Genomic DNA, 13,055 nt, shown 5'->3' with positions numbered 1-13,055 from the left:
GGGTCATAATGAGCTCTAATGTTTCCTTCACCCTAAGGTGGAGGGTATTAAAAGTTTGGCCCGGCTCAACTCAATGTTTTTTTAATTGTTTTACTTTATTTATTTTTTTATTACCCTTCGGTTTTGCCATGGTAGAAAAGTACAGGTAGATGCATCAACGCTTGGGAACATTGATATGTCAAAAAATTTAAATGTTCTATCAAATATAAGTAGATTTTTATATGTTTTCTTATACGACGTCATTCGGAGGTTGTTATAATTCGCGTTTTTCAACAATTTCTGCAAATTTAAATAATTGTTCATTCAACATTTTCAATTCCAAAATCGGTTTGACAGTTCAATGACCCAGCAGCTGTGTCGATGCGTCTTCCTATATTCTTTTACCATGGGTTTTACTGACAGAGGTGTCGAGAGAGAGAAAGAGTAACTATACCTACCAAGTTTGAAAAGCATCGATGACTTGTTACGCAAGCTATGAGATATATAAATACTGAAAATGTTTACCCTTTGTGGGGGTGGTACCAGAAGGGTTGTGCCGTTATCTATAATCCTCACAATTAATATTGTATTATTATTATTATTATTATTATTATTATTATTATTATTATTATTATTATTATTATTATTATTATTATTATTATTATTATTAATTTGGAATGTGTGAAATTCAGCAAGAATCAGATGCTTATTTGGCACTTTATGATCTTCATACCAGATCTTGTGAGGTGCCAGAAGGAGTGGATGCTTTTATGAACGCTTTGTTATTAAAAATGTTGACCCTTTGTGGGTCAACAAATGTTGTGTTCGAATACTTTATGTATATATGTATACAGTTTGGTTTAAATTTGAAAGAGATGTTGCTATTTCCACGAATTTCTAGAGATTGCTTGAAATGTTAAGAGTTTTGGACCTTCATCTAAGAAGTATGGGGGGGGAATGATATAAAAACATCAATATTTAATAATATTTTAAAAAATATAATTTATTTGAAATTAGTTAATTAATTTAATGAAAATTAGTTGTTCTTTGTTTACATTTTTGGACATATAACTCTAATACTTGTATTACGTACAAAAAAAATTTGTATGTGTTTGTTGTGCACACATGCTGTTACCTGTATTATTCTACCATGGTGTGTACTACAAAGTTTTCAGAAAAAAAAAAAAAAAAAAAACAAATACTGAGTAAACAGCGTAATTTACAATTCGACAAATGTAGTAAAATGTTTGTACGTCCGTATTACCTAAATAAGCATGGTCCATATTTCAAAATCTACCAAACAATAACGTTTTAAGAACATATACTTGACTAAATCTCCATAATTGTAATATTTTCCAATTGCAAACATTCACATTTTTGGTATCATTCATTTATATTTCCAGCACACAAAACACGAAATTCTTCGAAATTGTTCAACGTCGGAATGTAGTACGATCGACGTATTTGGGTAACATTGATATAAATATGAGTGTTTTACTTGTGTGGTGAAAAATGTTGATGTTACCTGTATTATTCTACTATGTGGTGCAGCACGTGTCACACCTTATTACTGAGACTTTTTTCACCACAAGAGTTGTATTTTTGAATGTTACCGAAATACGACGAATGTAGAAATTTTATTGTTGAAAAATTCAGCTTTGGCAGAACTTATTCTGGTTATTTTGACAATGAGATGTTGTCAAATGAATAATATTTGAAATAATTGTAAACATACGATTGCATGACTTTACTTCTACTATTATTCTACCATGGATAAAAACCAATAATTAATCCAGACCTTGCATATAATTTAGAACTAACATTCCCAACGTCTTTAATTCATCATTCCAACCCATGGCAGAAGAATGCAGAACGCTTGGGAGCATTGATATGTCAAAAAACTTAATTTTTTTTCAAATATAAGTAGATTTTTATATGTTTTCTTATACTACGTCTTTCGGAGGCTATTACAATTTGCGTTTTTCAACAATTTTTACAAATTTAATAATTTTCATTCAACATTTTCAATTCCAATATTGGTTTGACAATTCATTGTCCCAGCAGCTGTGTCGCACGTTTACCTATATTATTCATGATTCCAACCCCACCGCTTTAGAAGATTTGTTGCAGCAGTCTACATATGATATTGATTACTGCCATGGTAGAATGAAGAAGATAAAGTCATAGTCATATGTTTATTTTTTTTTTTTTTTCAAAATCAATCATTTACAAAAAATTTTGCAAGTAAAAAGTAGGATTGTAACGAAATAGTTACTATTGAACCAATCGCAACAAGTTGTTTTTTTTATCAAATAAACAAAACATGTCGTAGCATTGGCTTTGAATATTTAAACACAAATCGTGATTTGCTACAAAAAGAGTAAATTTTGGCCATGTACACGTTGTAATACGCATTTTGATTAAAACATGTTAGGCCAGGCAAATTTGGGTAAAGAAAACATTTTTAATAAAATATCTGAATTCAAACGTGTTCCTCTTTAAACTACAAAAATCAGTAAAACCGTTTGGATAATAATGTTTAACTTTTCAAAAAAGAAAAAAAAAAACTGTAAGTTAAAAAAACCGTTATAATTTTATACTTCAAAGATTGTTATCCACTAAATCTTCTTAAATACCAAATTTGAAACAATTTCGTGGGTAATTGTGACTAAGATTATTAAAAGGTACTGTTATGTGGGGGCTATACCAAAACGTGGATACTATATTCCGCCACCGGAGCAAGAACCCATTGCGAACTACAAATACCAATTTTTAGACAAATCCGTAAAAAGTGCAAAAATCATTAAAATATAGACGAACAGACAACGGACATTCTCAAATTGACTAAGAATTTTATAATGATTATGAATATATGTTATGTGGATTTTTAGACAATTCCTTGAAAAATTTGGCTTCAATCACCGAAATACCGAATATCGAGAATACCGTTATATGAGGGCTACATGATATCGATATCTAGCGAGGTTCTTCCACAATGCTCCATATTATAATTGTTTCCTTCATTTCATTGAACCATGGGGCGTACAACATTGCAAAGTTGAACATTTTCAACATTGACAATTGAACCATTTCTTTTTTTGTCTATTGAAAATAGGTATGAATGAAACGAAAAGTGTGAATGTCTTTAATTGGAAAATATAACAATGGGTTTAACGTTAAAAAATACCCATTTTTACGTTATTAGTCGGTAGATTTTAACTTTAACAAACATATGAACACCATATAACCACATATATTTCCGCTGAAACTTTGCTTTATTAATAATTAACGTAATGTTCTCTTATTAATATATATTTTCCGCGGTTTGAAGGTTTCTTTCAGTAGAGATTTCAGAATAAAAAGAAACACCTACTGCTAAAATTCTGTTACCGACCCGTTTTAAGAGCTTTGTGTAATATGTTTTAATGTTTCTGAGACCATTTTAAGGGGCGCAAGATAAAATGTGAATCCTAGAATCCTGGTAAACAGTGCACTGAAGTAGATAGGTGCAGTCTTAGACATTTTCTAGATAGTTTGATTAAAAAACCTCATTTTCTCTCTCTCTCTCTCTCTATGTACAAATGTAGTACCACTTAGAACTTTTTGTACAAATTCCAAAGTCGCATTTCAAAAACCACCACAAGTTCTCAACACCATATACCAACAGAGACCTCAATACACCTTAATACCAAATTTTCAGATTTCAAGCACTATACCATTTAGTACACGTCTCACACTTAGTGCACATTTCTAAAACCACGTTCTTCCAAGAATTGATTCTCATACCTGATTTCACGAGTTTACCATTTTCAAATGGTACCAAATTTAGTGCATTTTAGTACTTTCGGCACACGTATTGTTAGAGTTTCGAAAAAGCCTTTAGTTTGTCTATCCTACACAATATCAATGGCCCTCGCTCTAAATTTCAGATTTCCAGCTCTATTCCTTCCCCAATCAAACCGCCCAAAGGTGATCCAAAATATTTTGATTTTGTATGCACATATCTACGGTATAATTATTACAGGTAGAAGCAAACCCCAGCTGATTTGAGTCTATAGTAATACTAGTGTCAACTCCGATATGACGTTTTGTGATTTAATTCCACTTCTTGATATATATGCCCTTTTTTGATATAATATTTAACTGCAGGACAATATGAACATATTTTTTGACTAATAATAGAAAAATTCGCTGTTATACTTAACAAAACGCCAACGGCGGTAGTGCGGAAACCTTTTTTTTCGGTTAAAGAACGGCTATACCACATTGGGTAGTACAGTCGTATATTTCATGCTTCCTGGAATTGCAAAGTGTAGAATACTTTATGTATGTATGTAATATGGTTTCAATTTGAAAGAGATGTTGCTTTTTTCCACGATTGCTTGAATCGTTGAGAGATTTGAACCTACAGTTGAGAACTACACATTCAAGGGAATGGTGTGAAGCCATTAAAATGAAATATTTTAAGAACGACTCTTCTGCATTTTGAATTTAATAATTCAAAATCCAAAAATGTCTCATCACATATAACTCTGACTCTTGTATTACGTACAAATACAAATTTGTGTGTGGTTGTTGTTACGTTTGTTGTACAACAACACTTGCTGTTACCTGTATTATTCTATGATGGCATATATCTTGGAAGGTGCAGCGGAATTTGGAACAAAAATAAATTCGCCAAATTATATTGAAATTGGTTGAGATTTGGATATAGCTCCCATACACATTATCTGGCGATTTCATGTATTTGATGCACCAAACACGCTTTGTATTCCAAATTTCAATGAAGGGAATTTGGATCAAAAATAAATTTGCCAAATTCAATTGAAATCGGTCTAGATTTCGGTATATCTCACATATATATTTTCGGCCGATTTCATGTATTTGTCTCTGGAGCACAGTGGTGAATCCATGTCTCATCGACAGTTATGAAACGACGCTTGAAATCCATTTTATTTCGCTTAAAACGATCCAAATAAGCTTGAGAAATGTTCATTCTTATGCGTTTTTGATCGACTGTTAAACAAATGTTAAAATCTTGCTGAAAGCTATTTCATCTGTAGTTCTTAATTCAAAATTAAATGGACTCGATCATTTGAGATACCGTTACGAGTATTAGCAATATCACACACTTTTATTCGTCGGTCATTTAATATCATATCATGCACTTTGGCTACAACCCAATTTCTTTACTGTTGCATATGAAGGAGCACTTTCACCTAATGTGGCGTTTCCACTACACTTGATTCGCTCTCTATTCGTTGTTTGAGCCTTAACTATGAAAAAACTACTCAATTCTTCACACAAAATTTCCTGAGGGAACACTCATATTTGTACATTGTTCAAATCCAATCACTCTCAGAACAACGAAAAAATATGTCCCATCCCTAACAAATGAGAGCATTTGTCGAAAAATTAAATTATGACATTTAAAAATTAAAACTAGAAAAATTTAATGAAATTTTAAAAAAAATTTGGGAAGACTGAAAATTATGAATGAAAACTACAATATTGAATGGCGTATGTACATTCAAACGAAAGTACATTTTGTTTTCTCTTTCATTCGAGGTACGCATTTTATCCACGAGTTGAAATTTCCACAGAAAACTACAAACAAAAGAGGCAATATTTTCAAAATGTTTGTATCGGCAGAAAAAAAATTTGACAAGTATCTCTCCAGCAGAAAAATAGAGAAGTACAAAAATATGTTCAAAATGTCAATATTTTACACAAAAAGTTGAAAACATTAATGAATGAAAATTGTAAAATTAATGATATAATTATTCTTTGGAAGAAAAACAAAAATTTCTTCTATTCATATTAGTGAGAATTAACCGATTAACCTTTTTTATGCAAATATTTAATGACAGCCCGCATTTTGGAACAGCTGTTTCTATATGCAGGAGTTGCTAGATCGAAAATTTAAATTAAACTTGTGTTCATAACAGAGATGGAAGTTTCCAAAACCCTTAACTTTTATCTGTTTATACCGCGATTTTTTGCGCCAGGCTAAGAACTTTCCGAACTGCCCTCGTAGATATGTGCATATAAAATCTGAATTTTTTGGGTCACCTTTGGGCGCCATTTTTGAATTGTAACTCGATGTTTTTGATGTCGAATTAGGAACCCGATGTTGTGAAAAATTCACGGCGTTCCATCCGTTTTCTTCGCGATTTTCTTTTACATAAATATATCGGGAGAAAAGTGTCAGATTTACCATAGAGGGCTTCTTCAATATTTTTTACAGCACGACGGTATTACGTGGACTTAATAAAAACAAACAAAGAAAGAAAATAATAATAATCAACACTTCAGACGTCGTACTACATTTTCCGATTTTCAAGGCCATAGCAATCATTTTTAGAGTTACCGCAAAGAGTTGGTCAAATTAAAATGCTTATAATTTCGGTGTTAGCGACACAATCAAAGTAGTCGCTAACATCGATATCGATAGAAACCAAAGTTGTTAACATTAACTTATTTTTTATTTCAACATTTTGGGATTCAAGTTACCGATTTTTGTCGGTAACACAAAAAACGAGCTAGAGAATCGCACTACTGAATACAATTTTTTCTTTGGGTAGTCTTGTAATGTCATAACATCTACATAGGTTCCGTATGTTCTGAATAATGAAAAAAACTTTGGAAATATCTTTTTTAGTAAGTATCAGTGAAGATATTTCTTAGGCTATACATCTTCTGCCAACCGTTTTTTCGCGTGTTTTTCAAGATTTGTTATAGGGTAAGTGCGCCTAAGGTCGGCATGTCCCAGTAGTCGGCAGTTTTGAAATTTAAACTTAAATAACTAAGAATAGAATTGACCAAATAATGAAATAATTCCAAAAAAACGTCAACAGTGTTCTCTGCTCTCTTTCTGTAAAAAAACAATGAGCTCCGATCATTTATTACGAGAGGATAACGGTTTTCGTCAGTGAGTGTCTTCCAACGAATGCGATAGTGCTTGTTTGTAAAAAAAAATAGTGGTGGTGTCAACTTAATAATCGACTTAAGTAAATTATATTTAATACTTTTGGAATCAGAAATATTTTATTAAAGTAAATAACAGTCTAAAGAACATTTTATAACTTAAAAAAATTACAAATCAACCATTTTTCAGTTATATTATTTAATGCCGACATTAGGAACAGAAAAAAGAGATTTGCCAGTAGTCGGCAGGGGGTGTCGATTACTAGAAAAATATAATTTTTGACCCATTTCACCAAAAATTGAGAAACTACACTTACCACTATCAGCCATATGACTACAGAGGGTATACATTATTTGATGCGGCCACTATGTACCTTATCGAAACTCCGGGAGGTTTGTCTGTCTGGTTGGCTGGTGCGCACGATAATTCTCGAAAGGAATATTCGATTCCGTCCAAACTGAGTACATTTCCCAATGCAAAAAAATTGAATTATTGTAGCTCTTATAAAATGGTAATAATTAACCGATGTTTCTCTTAACTGCGCACAAAACTATACTTCCAGTATCGTTCGATCTAGTGTGAATATGAAATTTTGCGGACACTCTTTCTGATACCTTCCCCACTAAGGATCAATGTGGGATTGATATACACATTAAAATCAGACATTTGTTTGAATTTCGTATTGTTTTGATATGCGAAACAATGGTGCTGCCTCTTCAAAAATGGACACAAAATGAAATTGTATGCGACATGCCCACAAACGTTGCAATCGGTTGGTACAAAATGCCAAAAATCCAAAAATTTAGATTTTTCATTCAACCGAGACACAACATCGTACAACCGTCCCTAAAACGATACAATCTTGAATACAACCTCTCCAAGTTGTACAACCAGTTGTATCGTGTGTGCTTGCATAAGAAAACATTTAAAAATTTACTTATTTTTGAAATATTTTGACATATCAATGTTCCCAAGCGTTGATGCATCTACCTGTCTTTTTCTACCATGGGTGATTCGTATATTGTGTGTTCAACGATTTTTTACAATTGTTTCTCTAACGTTGTTTTTTGGCAACCCTGAAAATATTTTTAAGTCAAAAGTTCGCATTACATCGTAAACACGTTATATTCATCTATAGCGAAAGTGAAATATCAGTTTCAGTCCAAAGAACGCCTTACAGATAACAAATGTTTGCATGGAGTGTGTATGTGTTGTCTTGTGAAAATTCTCCTGTCGATGCCGACCCAAATTCATTCAAAACACTTGACGGGGCAGGCAAGCTCTTTTGAAGGTTATTGATGCTCGTAAACATATTAATCGAATAATAATGTTCGCACCCATTTCATTTTCAGCGAAGGAATTCGGTGTTTTATTATTCTCGCCAAGTAGAACGCTGCTCCATTTCAAAATTCACAAACGGAATACAAGAATGGCAAACTTTTCGAAAGCCTGCCATTCAATGACTTTTAGAACAACACAATGAGTGAGAAGAATGCATTAAATATTCATTGAAATCTCTCGTCCTGCCTTGTGCTTTCTGTCGGGAAGGTAATCTACATAAATATGTTTTCTCAATGAAGCGTTTTTCAGCCTGGTAGCTTTACAACTTGATTTATTGCCACTCTCCTTGAATCAAAGAATAGTGTACACGCTCTCGACCTATTTAATAAAACGATGTGTGGAACGAATGAATGCTAAGATTCAAACAGATGTGTGTATGTGTGTTTGTATATGTATTTATTTTTAGGGAAGCCGATTAATAACAGGCATACTGTTACAGGGAAAGTTTTCTTTCCTATAATTCAAGGTAGGTTTATTCTGAAATAAAGCTTTTAAGCAAACATTATCCTAGTGGACACAAATGGCGGATTTAAATGTAAGCGGTGCCAAAAAGAGTCAAATCTTAATTTCCAAGAAAAGAACGCCGTGAATTCAAAGAAAAGAATAAAACAAATGTTTATTTGTAAATGTGTTACATAGTTACCCATTAATTAATAATGGACTTGTCACTCTATCGAGATTTAATGAAGGCTTATAGTACGTTTACAGTTTACCGGATTTACCATAGGATTTTAATTGCCGATTCCACTTCATATACCTCAAGTAATGCCTCATAAAGGAAGCGCTAAGTTTTTACAATTCCATTTAATCCGGAACGTAATGTTTTTGTATATTATTGTATCGTTTTCAATAGTATAGGAAATTATTTGGGATTTTGCAAAGTATGCATTTTTAAAGTGAAATGTTGGCAACGGTACAGACTTGATTTACATATTGCCATGGTACAATGATATCAAGGTAGGGCTATGATACCATATGATTTAAACTTTTTTATTTTCTTGGCTTAATATGTCATCTTTATTTGTTTATGTATGTGTTTTCTTTTCAAAAACAAAAAAATTGTTAGGAAAACATTCAAATTCGGATGTTTTCAAAATGTTTATTTCATCATATGCATCGACAAAATCTAGAGTTTTTGTAGCGAAATAATCCTTTAGAGATATATAGAACCTGGGTTTGAAAAGAAGTGTTGACCTTTCACTCAGTTTTCGCGGTTTTCAATTATTTATTCAAAATAAATGCAACAAGTTGTTTGATTTTGTTATTGTTTTGATACTATTTCTGACATTACAAGCCAAACAGGTAGTCCTCTATACTTGCAATTTCTTCAAAGTTGACCTACCTTCTCTTCATCGTACCATGCATATTGCTTACTCTACAGTGCCCAATAGTTTTACAGGCCTTCCTAATACCCTACGTACGGTGCGAAAATACTCTCCTCCGGTGAATAATGTTGCTGAAATCATCAAAATATCGAATATCGGGAGCTGCCGTTATATGGGACCTTTACGAAGACGTGGACCTGCATATTTGGGATTTTGGAAAGTATACATTTTTAAAGTGAAATGTTGGCAACGGTACAGATTTGAAAAGCCTTGTGAACTTAACAACGTTCATTACTCTACAGTGCCCAATAGTTTTATAGGCCTTCCTAATACCCTCCTCCCAAGGTCCCTATCTTCTAGATAATCAAAGGCACACATGACATCAAACTTTTAACATATATTCAATGTATGCATCAGGTAATACTTGCAGAGGTCTTATATTTCATTTTAAACATTTGCAGGCTTACAAGCACAAAAATAATCAAGAAACAAGTCCAAAAGCAGCTAAGTTCGTCCGGGCCGGACATTTAATACCCTCCACCACTTTGAATAATGTTGCTGAAATCATCAAAATACCGAATATCGGGAGCAACCGTAATATGGGACGTTTACGAAGACGTGGACCTGCATACACACTACGAACTTCAAATACGATAATAATACTGTCGCTAAAATCATGAAAAATATGGGGGCTATACGAAATCATGGACCGACATAGCCCATTTACGAACTTAACCTGCCTCTACTGGTAAACTATGCATGTATGCAATATTCTAGCCTTCTATCTCAATTCGTTCGAAAGATAGCGTGATTACAACAGATAGACAGACGGACATCGCTAGATCATCTTAGAATTTTACGGTGATATATATATATATATATATATATATATATATATATATATATATATATATATATATATATATATATATATATATATATATATATATATATATATATATATATATATATATATATATATATATATATATATATATATATATATATATATATATATATATATATATATATATATATATATATATATATATATATATATATATATATATATATATATATATATATATATATATATATATATATATATATATATCCGTCTGTCCGTCCGTTCGTCTGTCCGTCTGTTTTAATCACGCTAGAGTCTAAACGAATTAAGATAGGAAGCAAAAATTTTGCACAGACCTCTCTTTTGTCTGCAGGCAGGTCAAGTTCGAAAATGGGCTATATCGGTCCACGATATCGTATAGCCCCCATATAACGGTACCCCCGATATTCGGTATTATGATGATGTTAGCCACATTTTTCAATAGAATTGTCTGAAAATCCACACAAGTAGTTCCTTGTGGGTACTTTATACCTCGGCAGAGAATTATCTATATAGGTCTACAATATCGTATAGCCCCCATATAACGGTACCACCCGATATTCGGCATTTTGATGATTTTTAGCCACATTTTTCAATGGAATTGCCTGAAATTCCACAAAAGGAGTCCCTTGTGAGCATTTTAGCCCCTCAAAAAGAATTGTTTATATAGGTCCACGATATCGTATATCCCCCTTATATAACTGTATCCCCCGATATTCGGAATTTTGAAAATGTTAGCCACATTTTCAATGAAATTGTCTTAAAATCCACACAAGTAGTTCCTTGCGAGTACTTTAACTCCTGAGAGAGAATTGTCTACACAGGTCCACGATATCGTACATCCCCCATATAACGGTACCCCCGATATTCGGTATTTTGATAAATAATTATAAATAATTATTTCTATATATTTTATCGATTATTTTTGCAATTATTGTCTTGTTTTATTTTTTTTTTCGATATCGTAAAGGCAAAATCGGTTATAATAGAAACAGGTTAAATAGTATCAGTCGGTTTTGTCGACAGATATATACCCTCAGCCAATCCTCGTTGACTTGCGCTATGATTATTGATCCTCTGTGAGGATGGTTTCGAAGAAGGACTCATGGTTTAAGTCTAAAATAAATATTACAACGTTGACCTGTTCCAGGACAGCGAGAATATAAAATTTTTACTACATCTCTTTATGACATCGAAAAAACTGCTAACGTTGTAGATTCTTGCAATTAGTAGTGCGTCGATATCTTACATCCTTATACTCTAAGTATGAAATTTGAAGACAAATAAATGCTTATTTCACGTTTTATGAGTTTCGTGATCATTCAATAATTTCACCACTTTTGGAAGAGGTACCAATATGAGTGGATCGATATATTCCATCTTCACACCAGATCTTGGGTTAATAGAAGTATGAAATATGAAGAAAATCTGACACACCGGCTTTTACCTCACACCTTTTTGGGGGAGGTAGTAGATGGAGTGGACCTATATTGTCCAGATTCCTGGCACTGATAGAAATAGTGGGATCTGCGAAGTTTGCAAAAAGTGGATGATCCTTTCTTGTTATATGCGGTAAATTATTTTCTGTGCAAATGTTATCCTTTTGTGGGGGAGGTACCAAAAGGAGTGGAGCCCATCTCCGAACTCGATCTAAGTTTGATAATAATAAGACTATGTGCCAAGTTTGGGGCAAATCGGAGAGTTATCGTGAGCTCCAGCCAGCCAGTCAGACAGACAGACGAACGGACACCCTTAGATCGACTCCAAATGTCCTGAAACGGATTTACTGTTATAGAATGGCAATGTTTTTTATTTTGTTGTTGAAGGGAAACACTCAATTAATTAACAATATCAATTGTCGCTAAAAAGTTAAATAAAATCAAATTGTTTTCATATTTGGAAGGCCATATCCATCAATCAAATCTCATTTGTATACTCACTACCATAGGCATTCGTCCGTCTGTGGAAATCAATATAGTTTCCGAACGAAATGAAGTATGTTGATATAATTTTACTCAATATGCTTTATGAGTGCAGGAATTTTGGTGTTGGCGTTTTGATGTAGGCCCCATATAACTGTTCCGACAAATGTATGTTTTTTTGGGGTGTTTTAGACACAATTTCAAACCGAATTTCCTATAGATTGGCTGGACACATAAGTCCCAGCTTTGGTAAAATTATAACGACATTGTTCAACGGATCTTTTTTTACATTTTGCAAGTTCCTTTCAAATGGCGGAGGGTATTAAAAGATGTACACGGTCGAATTTAGTTGCTTTTGTGCTTGTTATTAGTATTATCATGTCAAATTTAGAAGTGTTTGTGCGTTTTTTTTTTTTTTTTCAATCATATGAACATTTTTTTCAAGGTATGCAAACACACATATTATTTAAATACGCAAGGTCCAAATCTCCAGGGCAATCTATAAAAAAAACATACAAAAAATGCTGCAGTTCTGTCAATTACTCTCTTCCAGAACCTGCAAGAATGTACAAATTTTATTACGATAAAGGATTTTTCTTGGTATCAAGATAACAATGCTTGCAGTAGAAAAGTGTCCCCGTTTTGGTATGGCCCTCATAAAACGATTCCACCCA

At 32.9% G+C, this 13,055-nt stretch overlaps 1 long non-coding RNA gene across 1 annotated transcript; it reads left to right on the top strand.

The window, feature by feature from the left end:
* Window positions 1-7,813: 7,813 nt before the first annotated feature.
* Window positions 7,814-8,617, top strand: LOC109613377 (uncharacterized). Its single transcript, XR_002194939.2, has 2 exons — window positions 7,814-8,198; window positions 8,260-8,617. It is a non-coding gene; the product is annotated as an uncharacterized LOC109613377 (long non-coding RNA).
* Window positions 8,618-13,055: the final 4,438 nt, after the last annotated feature.

This window comes from Musca domestica, unplaced genomic scaffold (assembly GCF_030504385.1).
Source record: "Musca domestica strain aabys unplaced genomic scaffold, Musca_domestica.polishedcontigs.V.1.1 2, whole genome shotgun sequence".
NCBI lineage: Eukaryota > Metazoa > Arthropoda > Insecta > Diptera > Muscidae > Musca > Musca domestica.
This window is presented reverse-complemented; position numbering and strand designations above follow the sequence as displayed.